This window comes from Anguilla rostrata, chromosome 9, assembly GCF_018555375.3.
Source record: "Anguilla rostrata isolate EN2019 chromosome 9, ASM1855537v3, whole genome shotgun sequence".
Taxonomy (NCBI): Eukaryota; Metazoa; Chordata; class Actinopteri; order Anguilliformes; family Anguillidae; genus Anguilla; species Anguilla rostrata.
The window spans coordinates 6,908,204-6,920,000 of NC_057941.1; the positions used below are offsets into that span (position 1 = coordinate 6,908,204).

Genomic DNA, 11,797 nt, shown 5'->3' on the forward strand with positions numbered 1-11,797 from the left:
CCACTCAGAACGCAGACAAACTGAACCGGCAGTCACCGTGACAAAGTCAGCCGTAGGGGCCTATCAGTCAACCCCAATTATCAGCACCTCAACAGACAGTCGGCTACTCCGAAACCAATCCCCCTCCAGCCCCCCAACACAGACCCTCTCCACACACGGAAGCCCGGCCTTCACAAACTCCACTGACCAGGCTCTGACCCTAACCACTTTGAACCACAGTACCACGGTCTCCCTGGGTGCCATCCCACTGGAGGACTCCAACCGGGAGGCGGTCCCTGAAATCAGCCCGAAGGATAAGTCCATACCAGCAAAAGCATCTCCGGACGAATCCTCCACGGACGGAAAGGATCGCCAAGCTATGAGTCCCCTGCTGGCGTTCCTAATGAGCGGCTTGCTTCTGGGAATGCTGAGCGGCATCGGCGGCATTCTGCTGAGAGAGAGGTGCTCCCGGACGGCGAGGACAGCCGACTCCGACTGGGCCGGACCCTCCCCGTTCCAAAACGGCGCGTTCCCGTCAGACTCGCCCCCCGGCGCGGGAGAGAGCGGAGCCCGGCTGACGGGGTTCAGCCGGCCGAGCCCGACCTCCGTCCCGCCCTGGCCCCCGGCGTGCCGCCTCTCCCTCCTGGGGGCCGCGGACGAGGAGCTCCAGACGGACGGCGTGCCGCTGGGCTCCACGTTCGGCCGGGCCCCGCCGGGGGACCCGGAATCCGAGGGGGCTGCCGACGCCCGCGCCGCCGCCCCCTCGTCGAGCGGGACCCCGAAGTCCGACCCCGCCGTGCCCGCTCCCCCCGAGGTGCCGACGCCCAGCCCCGACACTGTGGTGGACATCGCCCCGTGTGGAAACTTGTCGGTCCCTCCCCCTCCTCCACTTCCTTCTGCTCATCTAAGCTTCCTGTACAGTCACACAAAATAAAAGAACTCTCCCCTCTACATAACCAGCTAACCACTGGTACGTAAGAAGAAAACACAACTAGGCTAGGGGGGAGGTTTGCTTTTTGTCTTTTTTTTCCCCCAAACTGAAAAAACCTCTAACACAAGTCTTCATTCAATCATAGTTCTGAGAGAACGGATTAAAAATGTATTGTAGCCAAAACTGTAAAATGAAGTTTTTTTTCTGTGAATGCTTTGTTATTCTTCTGAATTCTTTGTTCCTAAGCAATAATTAAAAATTCATAATAGAGTAAACGGTGGCTTGACCATATCATTCTCCTGTTTTCATTTTTTACCCATTTCTAATTGACACCGTTCACTAACAGCCTGTGTTTGATTTCATCCATGGCGGCGGGACTGATGCGGTAATGGACAGAAAGGGCATTTCCCATTTCTGCCCCTCTGGCAGAAGGCCAGACCTTCCCTGGCCTCAGAGCGCAGTGAAACTGTAACCCAGCGCACCCGTTCTGCGGTGCTGAGTGACTCTTTTGCGCAGCGGCTGCTGTTCCACCGCGGGACGGGGCTGCAGATAACTGTGCACGGGCTTTCAGATCGTGGCTGTGCACAGGGGGCTGGGGGGGTAAACCGCTGCAACAGTGGGGATGACTCTGAGCCGAACTGAGCCCGGAGTGAAACCGTGTGTGTGTGTGCGTGTGAGTGTGTGTGTGTGTGTGTGTGTGTGCGTGCGTATGTGTGTGCGTGTGTGTGTGTTTGGTGTGTGTGCGTGCGTGCGTATGTGTGTGTGTGCGTGTGTGTGTGTGTGTGAGTGTGTGTGCGTGCGAGTGTGTGTGTGTGTGTGTGTGTGAGTGTGTGAGTGTGTGTGCGTGTGTGTGAGTGTGAGCGGTGTGTGTGTGAGTGTGCGTGTGTGTGTGTGTGTGTGTGTGTGAGTGTGAGTGTGTGTGTGTGCGTATGTGTGTGTGAGTGTGTGTGTGTGCGTATGTGTGTGTGTATGTGTGTGTGTGTGTGTGTGTGTGTGTGTGCGTATGTGCATGAGTGTGTGTGTGTGTGTGTGTGTGTGTGCGCGTATGTGCGTGAGTGCGTGTGTGTGTGTACGTGTGTGTGTATGTGTGTGTGCGCATTACATTACATTACATTCATTTGGCAGACGCTTTTATCCAAAGCGACGTACAAAAGTGCATTTTCATGAACGTAGACAACTGCTGAACACGGGTTCAGTAAGGTACAATTACTTATTTTGTACAGCTATTTCTAGCCGAGAACAATGAACACTATCCTGGTCTAACATCTGCAAAGCTCGGCAGAAGAATAAGCTACAGTATTAGGACAAATACAATTTACCAAGAAGTGCAGGGATGGGGCAACATGTAACAAGTGACAGGAAAAAGGGTTTTTTTAATTTATTATTTATTTATTTTATTTTTTTATACAGCGTGGTGGTGGTTAGTCTAGGTATAGTCTGAAGAGATGAGTCTTCAGGCCACGGCGGAAGATGGATAGTGAGGGGGAGGTTCGGAGAGGGACGGGGAGTTCGTTCCACCACTGGGGAGCTAGGGTGGAGAAGCTCTGTGATCCCTTTGGGCGGGTGGGAGGGGTTACAAGACGCCCTGCTGCCGCAGAGCGGAGTGGTCGAGCAGGCACATAGAATTGAGTCATGTCCTGCAAGTAGATGGGGGCTGTCCTGTTGGCGGCAGTGTAGGCAAGGGTCAGGGCTTTGAATCGGATCCTGGCAGCGACCGGTAGCCAGTGAAGTGATCGCAGCGATCGCGTGCGTGCGTGCGTGCGTATGTGTACGTGTGTGTGTATGTGTGTGTGCGTCCGTGCGTATGTGTACGTGTGTATTTTCATGGCATACATCAGTGTGAAAGTAAGGGCGGGGACCTGTGACAGCACAAGTTTTTGTGAAAGTGTTAGTGTGTGTGTGTGTGTGTGTGTGTGTGTGAGTGTGTGTGTGTGTGAAAGTGTTAGTGTGTGTCGGCGCTAGGGAAGGCGTTAACTGTCTAAAACACACCCCACCCCCAACCTCCCTTTCCAAGAATGCACAGTGGTCAAAATTACATCTCTCTCATACACACTGCAAGAAAGAACAACAAAAAAAACAGAAGCAGCAGCATTCAGATCTCTCTGGACCCAGACGCTCAAACACACAGAGGGGAAAACAGAGAAGCTTACACATTTAGGAGAGCTTAGGTGTCACGGGAGTATCAAGAGAGACTTTAAAAAAAATGCAATTCATTTATGCAGCCAGATATTTCATTAAGAAATTTGAGAGTGAAACAGCAGCACCCCCCCCACAAGCCCAGTTCCCCAAATATTATTCTACACCGTCAGCCTAAGTCTGGTAATCGGGCTACTGAGGAACAAGAGCCAAAATCCAGGATGATGTGCCTTACAAAAGTCATCAGCCAACAGGCCTTCATCATTTCAGTGTGAGTGCGCGTGTGTGTACGCGTGTGCGCGTATATGTGTGTGTATGTTCAATGTCATTTCAGTTCTCAGCACATATGGCTCATTGCAAAAAAACTGTTTAATCTGCGGAGTTAATTTATGCACTGGCCTCGCCAGTTGCATGCTGTGGTTTAACAGGCAGGCAGCTGAAAAAAAAGAGAAGAGGACCAGACCGCCTGCCCATCTGAGGCCACGGCCCGTCACACTTCCCCGTGCTCAGCACCAGCCGCCAGCAGGCAGGGCGAGGGGCGGGCTGGTGCTGTATGACATCACACCCATCAATCCTGCCACCGCCGAACGGCTGAACTAAAACTTCTGTTGCCTTCCATTTCCCTCTCTGTCTCTCTCTCTCTCTCTCTCTCTCTGCCTCTCTGTCTGTCTCTCTCTCTCTCTCTGCCTCTCTGTCTGTCAAATTCAAATTCAAATGCTTTATTGGCATGACATATTTAAAAATACATATTGCCAAAGCGTAGTGACAACAGCAATCAACTACAATAAGAATATATAATCAAAAGGAAAAAAGAAGACAAGCAGCAACAACGATAACAGCACAAATGATAGGAACATAATACTTATCTATTAAGTTAACTGAATTAAATTAATTATATTATGTACAAGCACACATACACACGCATACATATATATATATATATATATATATACATATGCATATACACATATATGTACATACATACATACACACACACACACACATACACACACACATATACATACGCACACATATACATACAAACACATATGCATATATACACACACACATACATATGTTTGCCGGATGCTCACCCACTGTCCCTCAGGCTGTGACAGGCAAAAACGTATCTAGCTGCGAGTGAGGCTGTCGCTCCTTCTCCTAATAAAACTCGCAGCTTTTCGTCATTTGTTAGGGAGGGCAATTTGTTTAGGAATGTTGAATTTTGTATCTTATTAAAATATGTTTCCCTTATCTGCGAATATTTTTCACAATATAACAGGAAGTGCATCTCTGTCTCTACCTCTCCTGTCTTGCAGTGAGAACATATACGTTCTTCTTTGGGTAGCCATGTTTTTTTGTGCCTTCCTTTTTCAATTGCTAAGGTGTGGTCACTGAGCCTGTACTTGGTCAGGATTTGTCTCTGCTTTGTATCTCTGACAGAGAAGAGATACTCTGCAAAACTGTATTCTCTGTTTAGGGCCAAGTAGCAATTAAGTTTATTTTGTGTTTTGGTTTCATTATTCCAGTGTTCCAGATAGGCATCCAGATAGTTTGTTTAATTATTTGGTTTACTCTAATTTCTGGTTTTAAAGCAGCGCTGGTCTGAGTTTGGTCAGTGTTTGGTTTTAGTTGGTTAGTCAGTCTCATGACCAGCTGACTGAGAGGACTCTTTTTGGGTTTCAGTTCTTGGGTTTTCAGTGCTTGAAATTGCATTGTGTCTTGGGGACTTGATTTGAGGTGCATCCAAAATTTAAGTGCTCTTTTTTTAATGTTAATTATCAATGGGTATCTGCCTAATTCTGCCCTGCATGCATTGGTGGGAGTTTTCCTTTGGATGTTTAGTATTGTTCTGCAAAATTCTGCATGCAAGGCCTCTATAGGATGCTTGTCCCACCTAGTGTAGTTGTGATAACTGAGTGGACCCCATACTTCACTTCCATATAAGGCAATTGGTTGGATTACACTGTCAAGGATTTTAAGCCAGATTCTAATTGGTATGTCTATTTTGTGAAATTTTCTTCTAATTGCATGAAAGGCTCTGCAGGCTTTTTCTTTTAGTGTATTCACTGCCAGACCAAAGTTTCCTGAGGCACTTATTTTGAGCCCCAGGTAATCATAGAACAGGGAGTGCTCTAGTGCGGTGTTTCCTAGAGTGAACACATGTCTGGTTTCCTGAGATCTGGGTTTCTTTTGGAATATCATTATTTTAGATTTTTTTAAGTTTACTGTCAGTGCCCAGTTCTGAGAGTATTGCACCAGTAAATCCAAATGTTGCTGTAGCCCTTGTTCTGTGGGTGACAGCAACACCAGGTCATCCGCATAGAGTAGGAATTTAACTTCCTTGTTGTTTAGGGTTAAGCCAGGGGTAGCAGATTGTTCCAACAGCACCGCTAACTCATTGATATAGATATTAAAGAGCGTTGGTGACAAGCTGCATCCCTGAAAAACACCTCGTCCTTGAGTGAAGAAATCTGTTCTTTTATTCCCAATTTTTACTCCACATTTGTTATTGACATAAATAGATTTTATTATGTCATAAACTTTACCCCCTACACCACTTTGGAGAATTTTATAATATAGTCCTTCTTGCCAAATAGAATCAAAAGCCTTTTTAAAATCTATAAAGCATGCAAAAATTTTACCTTTGCTTTTTTGGTGTACATGTTGATTAATTAGGGTGTGTAGGGTGTAAACATGATCAGTTGTGCGATGTTTTGGTAGAAAGCCAATTTGTCCTTTGCTCAAGACATTGTGTTTCATAAGGAAGGCTAGCATTCTGGCATTGATAATGCTGCAGAAAATCTTCCCCAGATTGCTGCTCACACAGATGCCTCGGTAGTTATTAGGGTCAAATTTGTCTCCACTCTTGTAAATTGGGGAAATAAGCCCCTGATTCCAGATATCAGGAAAGCAGCCAGCTTGGAAAACAAGATTGAACAATTTGAGCAGGGCCTGTCTCAGCTCAGGGGTGCTGTGTTTAAGCATCTCTGTCCTGAGGCTGTCAGGTCCACATGCTTTATCATGTTTTAGATTTTTAATGTTGTCTTCTAATTCTTTCATTGTAATTTGGTAATAAAGTGGGTTCTGATAGTTTTTAATAGTTGCTTCAAGGATTTGCAACTTTTCTTGGATTTGTTTTTGTTCATAATTTAGATTATTAGGTGAAGTTTGCTCATAAAGTTTTTCAAAATGATTTTTCCAAATGTTGCAATTTTGTAAGGCCAAATTGTCTGGTTTTTTTTTGCTCAATTTGTTCCATTTTTTCCAGAACTGATTTTGATCAATGGAGTCTTCAATTTCTTGTAGATACTTATAATGTATCCTTTTCTTTTTCTTTAGGGTCTTTTTGTACTCTCTTAGTTTTTCAACATAATTTTGTCGCATTTCTGTGTTGAGTGGCTGACGGTGTTTTTGATTGGATAGCAGTCTTAATTCTTTCCTGATATTTCTGCAGTCCTCATCAAACCACTCTTCTTTTTTCAGTCTCTGTTTGGATGCAGAGCTGTTTTTGGTAAGACCTGCTTTATTGGCTGATTTATGATATATATTATTAATTTTTGTTACAGCCATATTTATGCCTAATTGGTTTTGCTGGAACTCTGTTGAGAGAAAGGTGTTAATAATGTTAGTAGTTTCAGGTGAACTGATTACACTTTTGAATTTGACTTCACTGTCAGGAGCCCATCGATATGACCTATTTAATCTGTACAGTTTGCAGGGCTCAGACTCTGCTATTTGTTCTATAATTCTTTTTAGGTATACATTTATCTGACAGTGATCTGTTAGTGGTGTTTGTGGTCTGACAGTGAATGCGCTAATATAGGAGGGGTCCGTGTCAGTAATGGCATAGTCAACTACACTAGTCCCAAGAGCTGAACAATATGTGAACCTCCCTAAAGTGTCCCCTTTGATCCTGCCATTAAGCATGTACAGACCTAGGGAGCGACAGAGATGCACTAACTCTTTCCCATTTTTGTTACAAATATGGTCAGGATTATTTCTGGGAATAACAGTAGGGGTGAAGTATAGGGAGGACTGTCTGAAGATGTGGCTATTTCCAGTAGAATCTACTATGTCAGGCTCAGATCCTGTTCTGGCATTCAAATCTCCGATCAATAGAACATTACCCTGGGCCTGGTAATGTGTGATCTCTTTATGACGATTTTCAAAAAAGTTTTCATTGTAGTATGGTCTGTCTCTGTCTCTCTCTCTGTCTCTGCCTCTCTCTCTCTCTGTCTCTCTCTCTCTCTCTCTGTCTCTGCCTCTCTCTTTCCCTCTCTCTCTCTGTCTCTCTCTCTCTCTCTCTCCCCTGTTGCCAGCTCCGTGTACCTGCTTTATTTCCTTCTATAAAGCGGATAAAAACACTACTGCGGTAACTCTGATTGCTGCAGTGACTCCATTCACAGCCCTCCCCCGTGCCTTGTCTTCAGTGTAACTCCCAAATTATGCAGAATACCACGATAAGGGCAGCAGACCCTGCGGTGCACGTGTCCAGCATTCTGTTTTAGGCCCAAATCAGAAGAACCAGAGGCGACTGAACTCCTGCACCGGGCCAATGCGTTTGCCACAGAGACCTGGAAAGAGTTACAGTGGCACACCTTGGGGAAACAAGACCAGGTTAAAACCTGGTGTATGGCTGGACCGAACCGACCGACGTCACAGACATGCGCGGTGTAACTTTATCACTCACTCACTCACTCACTCACTCACTCACTCGGTCACTCGGTCAGTCGGTCAGTCGGTCAGTCAGTCACAGACATTCGCGTTTGTAGAGCTGGCCCCGCTGTTGCGGTCCAGCCACAAAATACATGAATATACTGGAAGTCAAGAGTAATATATTCCTCATTCGACACTGAATTATTCCACACTGATGCAGGCTGACATCTGCTGCAAGACGAAACCTCCAATAATGCTGCTCAATCATGATTCAGCACGGAACTAAACAACGCGAGGCCACACTCCCATGGGCCCCCCTCCCGAGCTGCAAGCCGCCTCGCGGCTAACTTCCTGTTAGCTCACCAGCTGCTTCCTTACACTGCCTCAGTGAGACAGAGGAAGTGAGAAGGGCAGAGAGGCATGGAGATGAGAAAAAAAACAACAAAAAAGAAACCAAAACAATACTTATTTTAAGGATATTAATTATTATTTATACTAGTAATAATAATTTGGAAGGAACAGTATTTGGAAGGAAAAAAATCCATTGTAAAATAACAAACTTCCCCCAGCATCAAACTCCTAGGCAAAAAGGCAGGAGATATCCATTAGAATTACATTTAACTGAAAATAAGTACTTTAGTTTTTTCCTAAATAATCTTTTCAAACTAGTTTTGGCCCTTGGCAAGGCCCCACAGCGCAGTGCTGAACCCAGACCATGCTAGAGCAGACTATGCTTGTGAAGGTATTTTTATTTTGACAGCAGTGTTACTTCCCTCTAAACGCCATTGACACTGGTATTACCGGTATCAAACTTCCCTTTAAACCGATCACTGGCCTTAATGTTTTTCATTAATTTTCCGTCCTTCCTTGCAAGTGTGCCAACAATCTGAATAATCCACTGGCAGGTAAACACACAGATGTTTTTCTTCACATCATGTTAGGGAGATTAAAAAATAAAGTCAATTTATAAAAATCAGTTTTAATCAAGTAGCCTACACTATTAACTACCACATTAGCTTTCAGCACAACCTGCAATAAATGCTAACACTATTCTTGCCATCTATAAATTTTTCTGAAACGGTACTGAGTATTATGTGAATGAATCACTGTATTATTAATCAAGGAAAATAAAAAATAGTTTTTAAAATTTATTTTTTTAAACTCTTTTCAGCTCTTTTAATGTCATTAATCAGTGATAAGGATACCTAGGCTATATAATGTGCTCCTATTCATTTAATAATGGCAACATTTAAGCTTTGCAAATGCAATTTCTATTTATTAATTTTTTTAATTTTAATTTTAAAATGATAACTTCCAAGAAACCGGTATTGAAGGCGTGGAGATAACTACACTGATTTAGGCTTGTGCGCCATATGCTAATTAATCCGAACACCGTGACGAGCCTAGCACAGACTGTGACCATCGGCCCAGCAGGGCGACACACACACTTTCAATTCAGTTTGTCTTATTGCTGAGTCTTATTCTATGCCATCTGTTTCAGGCACTGTACATTTGCCTTTAATCATTGCTTTCATGATACCATTATATTATGTCTTAATTACACTTCCCTTAGCCTCTAACTGTGTCTGCTGCTACGAGGTTTCAAAAACCACCTGGAGCTTTTTTTGAAAAATCACTCTTTCTTATTAAATGAGAATATTTTTGTGGTGTGGTGCGTTGAGGAAGAGGAAGAGGAGAGAACAGTGAAAAGACGGGCTCTCTTCTCCAACCCCCAAGGAGTAGGCTTTTTGTCTTGCTCTAAAGTCCAGGCCAAGCCTGGACATTCTAAAGCCATAAAGGGTGCTGAGATACTGCCAGCCACTGCCATGTCATTCAGGATCATTTCTGTTTGTTCTCTCTTATACAAAGTAAAAAAATGCGCGCTTGCGTGCAAAAGAGAGAGACTGCGCACGTATGCGCACACGCATGTGGTTTGCGACTGTGCGTGAGCGAGCGAGTGTCTGCGTGTGCATTGCGTGCACGCACATGTCCACTCCAAGCTCTCTCTCTCTCTGGCCACAACTGCGTTGGCAGAGCGACGTTACAGCGAGTAACGCGGCCTCCATTAGTAAGCAGAGGGAGTCACACTGCTGGAGCGCAACCATCAGCCAGACAGGGGCCCTGAAAGGAGGACCTCTTTCAGAGAGAGGAGAGGAGGGGGTAGAGAGGGAAACAGAGCCCCACAAAAAACCACCGACAAAACTCTCCCTCCATCTCCCTCAGTCATGTTAGACATGGGCTCTATCCAGTAATTTTTTTTACAAAAAAGAAACAGATTTTTCAGGCGGTCTCAGGTGGTCTCTTGTAGTATGGAAGGACAGCACCATATAAAAAAAACTACACACCCTGCACATAATTTGCCTCAGCATGCACAATCCCAGAGGACTGTCCTAAAAATAAGAGGAAACAGTTCCACTTTCTGAAACTATTTCTTGCTTAATGTCAGGTGTCACTGCCAGTATTGCCGTGTGCATGACAGCACATTGGAAAAAAGACAAGGCACGAGAGAGCAGCAGACTTCGGAAAACATCTGTTCTCACTGCAGTGGACTAAAGAATGCATGAGACTCTTCCCCAGCTTGCGCAGCTGTGACAGAAGCAGGCAGGCCCATGTGATCTCATTTCCTCAGACACAAGCCATTTTGCTTCATTACACGAAGAGAAAAAAGAATGAGCAATATCAACCAAGAGGGGTTGCATGAGGCTCTTTTGTATGCATGTATAGACTTCTTCTCACAAAGAAGTACAATTTAACAGCTGAATAATGCAAATTAGAACTTACTTTTCTGCAACAATTTCTGGCTGAAATAATCCAAAAACATCAGAATGGTTACAGATTTTCTCACTGAATAACTAATACTGCCTCTTTCCAACAGCATTCACAAAACAAAATGAAAGCACTTCTCCAAAGGCGTTCAGGCACATTTTAAAGTTCAAAAGGGCCTCTATCTTCTAACGTACTTCAGTAGGCAGTTATGACTGTTTTATTGATTTTTACATCACTGTTCTGACGGAAAATCATGCTGCAGAAGTCTAAACACTGAGGAATGCAGCCAGGCTGAGACAGGGTTGTTACTGAACTGGATTGTTCCTGAACTTGACTGCAGTTTTGTGCTGTGACTTTCAATCTATCTCTGTGCAACGAAGCAGCCGTCCGCCTTACGTCAGGTCAGCTAGACGCAGCCTGCTACAGGACCAGAGCCAACAGGCTGAAACTCAGCATACCTATCTATTCAAATCAAATCAATAGCAGAACTTCCACACAACAGAGGCAGCTTTGCCACACAATTTGAACAAAAAAAAAAAAAAAACAGCGTTTAACATTGACTTTACACCCTGTACATTGACATTACATTACATTTACTTGGCAGACGCTTTTATCCAAAGCGACGTACAAAAAATTTAATTCGGGTGGCCCACTCAAATACATTTTCTGTATTTAGTTGTTTATTTCTGGGAGCAACACCCACTAATCACAGCACACCGTCAATAGTTTCTAGTTTACCACAATGCAAATGTGGTTCAAAATGAAAACAAATAAGTGCAACGAAAGTTCACTTAACTGTAGCATAGAATTATTGGTTTTCAAGAGAATAATCAGTAGCTCTTCGATTGTGATTTTATTCACGAAATGGAACTTTATATCATAGCGAATCTACCCAGGAGGCTGATGTTGCTATTGATAGCTTGGATGTCATATCTGGTTATAGTGTTCACTGGACAGCAGTGGATTTGTTTTAAAGAGTACTGCATTCATGGTATCTGCCTGACTTCGCCTACAAATAAGTTTTGAAAAATATGTCCTGGGGTGGGTAGGCGCATATCAAAAAGATTAAGACAAAGTTCCACAAATTTGTCTACTTTAGTACATCAGCGCCCTACTTAAATGTGCAGGTGAAGATATAACTACGTACAGAAAAAAGGAAATTTACAGCAAGTAGTGCGACTAGCATCCTCTTATTATCCGACATTCCCCAGGCTTTTGTTAACCTGCTAAAACTGGCACCAGGCTTCATGTGTCAGAAGACAGGCTGTGTGTCCTTAGGAGAGGAGGGTGCCTACGTGCGTGTGTGTGTGTGTGTGTGTGCACGTG

At 44.3% G+C, this 11,797-nt stretch overlaps 1 protein-coding gene and 1 long non-coding RNA gene across 2 annotated transcripts in view; one reads left to right on the forward strand and one right to left on the reverse strand.

Annotated features, from left to right (window-relative positions):
* The window catches only part of LOC135262786 (uncharacterized), a 656,092-nt gene that overhangs the window by 516,065 nt on the left and 128,230 nt on the right, over positions 1-11,797 (forward strand). The window lies entirely within an intron of this gene.
* Positions 1-11,797, reverse strand: part of LOC135262521 (neurofibromin-like) — a 126,982-nt gene that overhangs the window by 42,640 nt on the left and 72,545 nt on the right.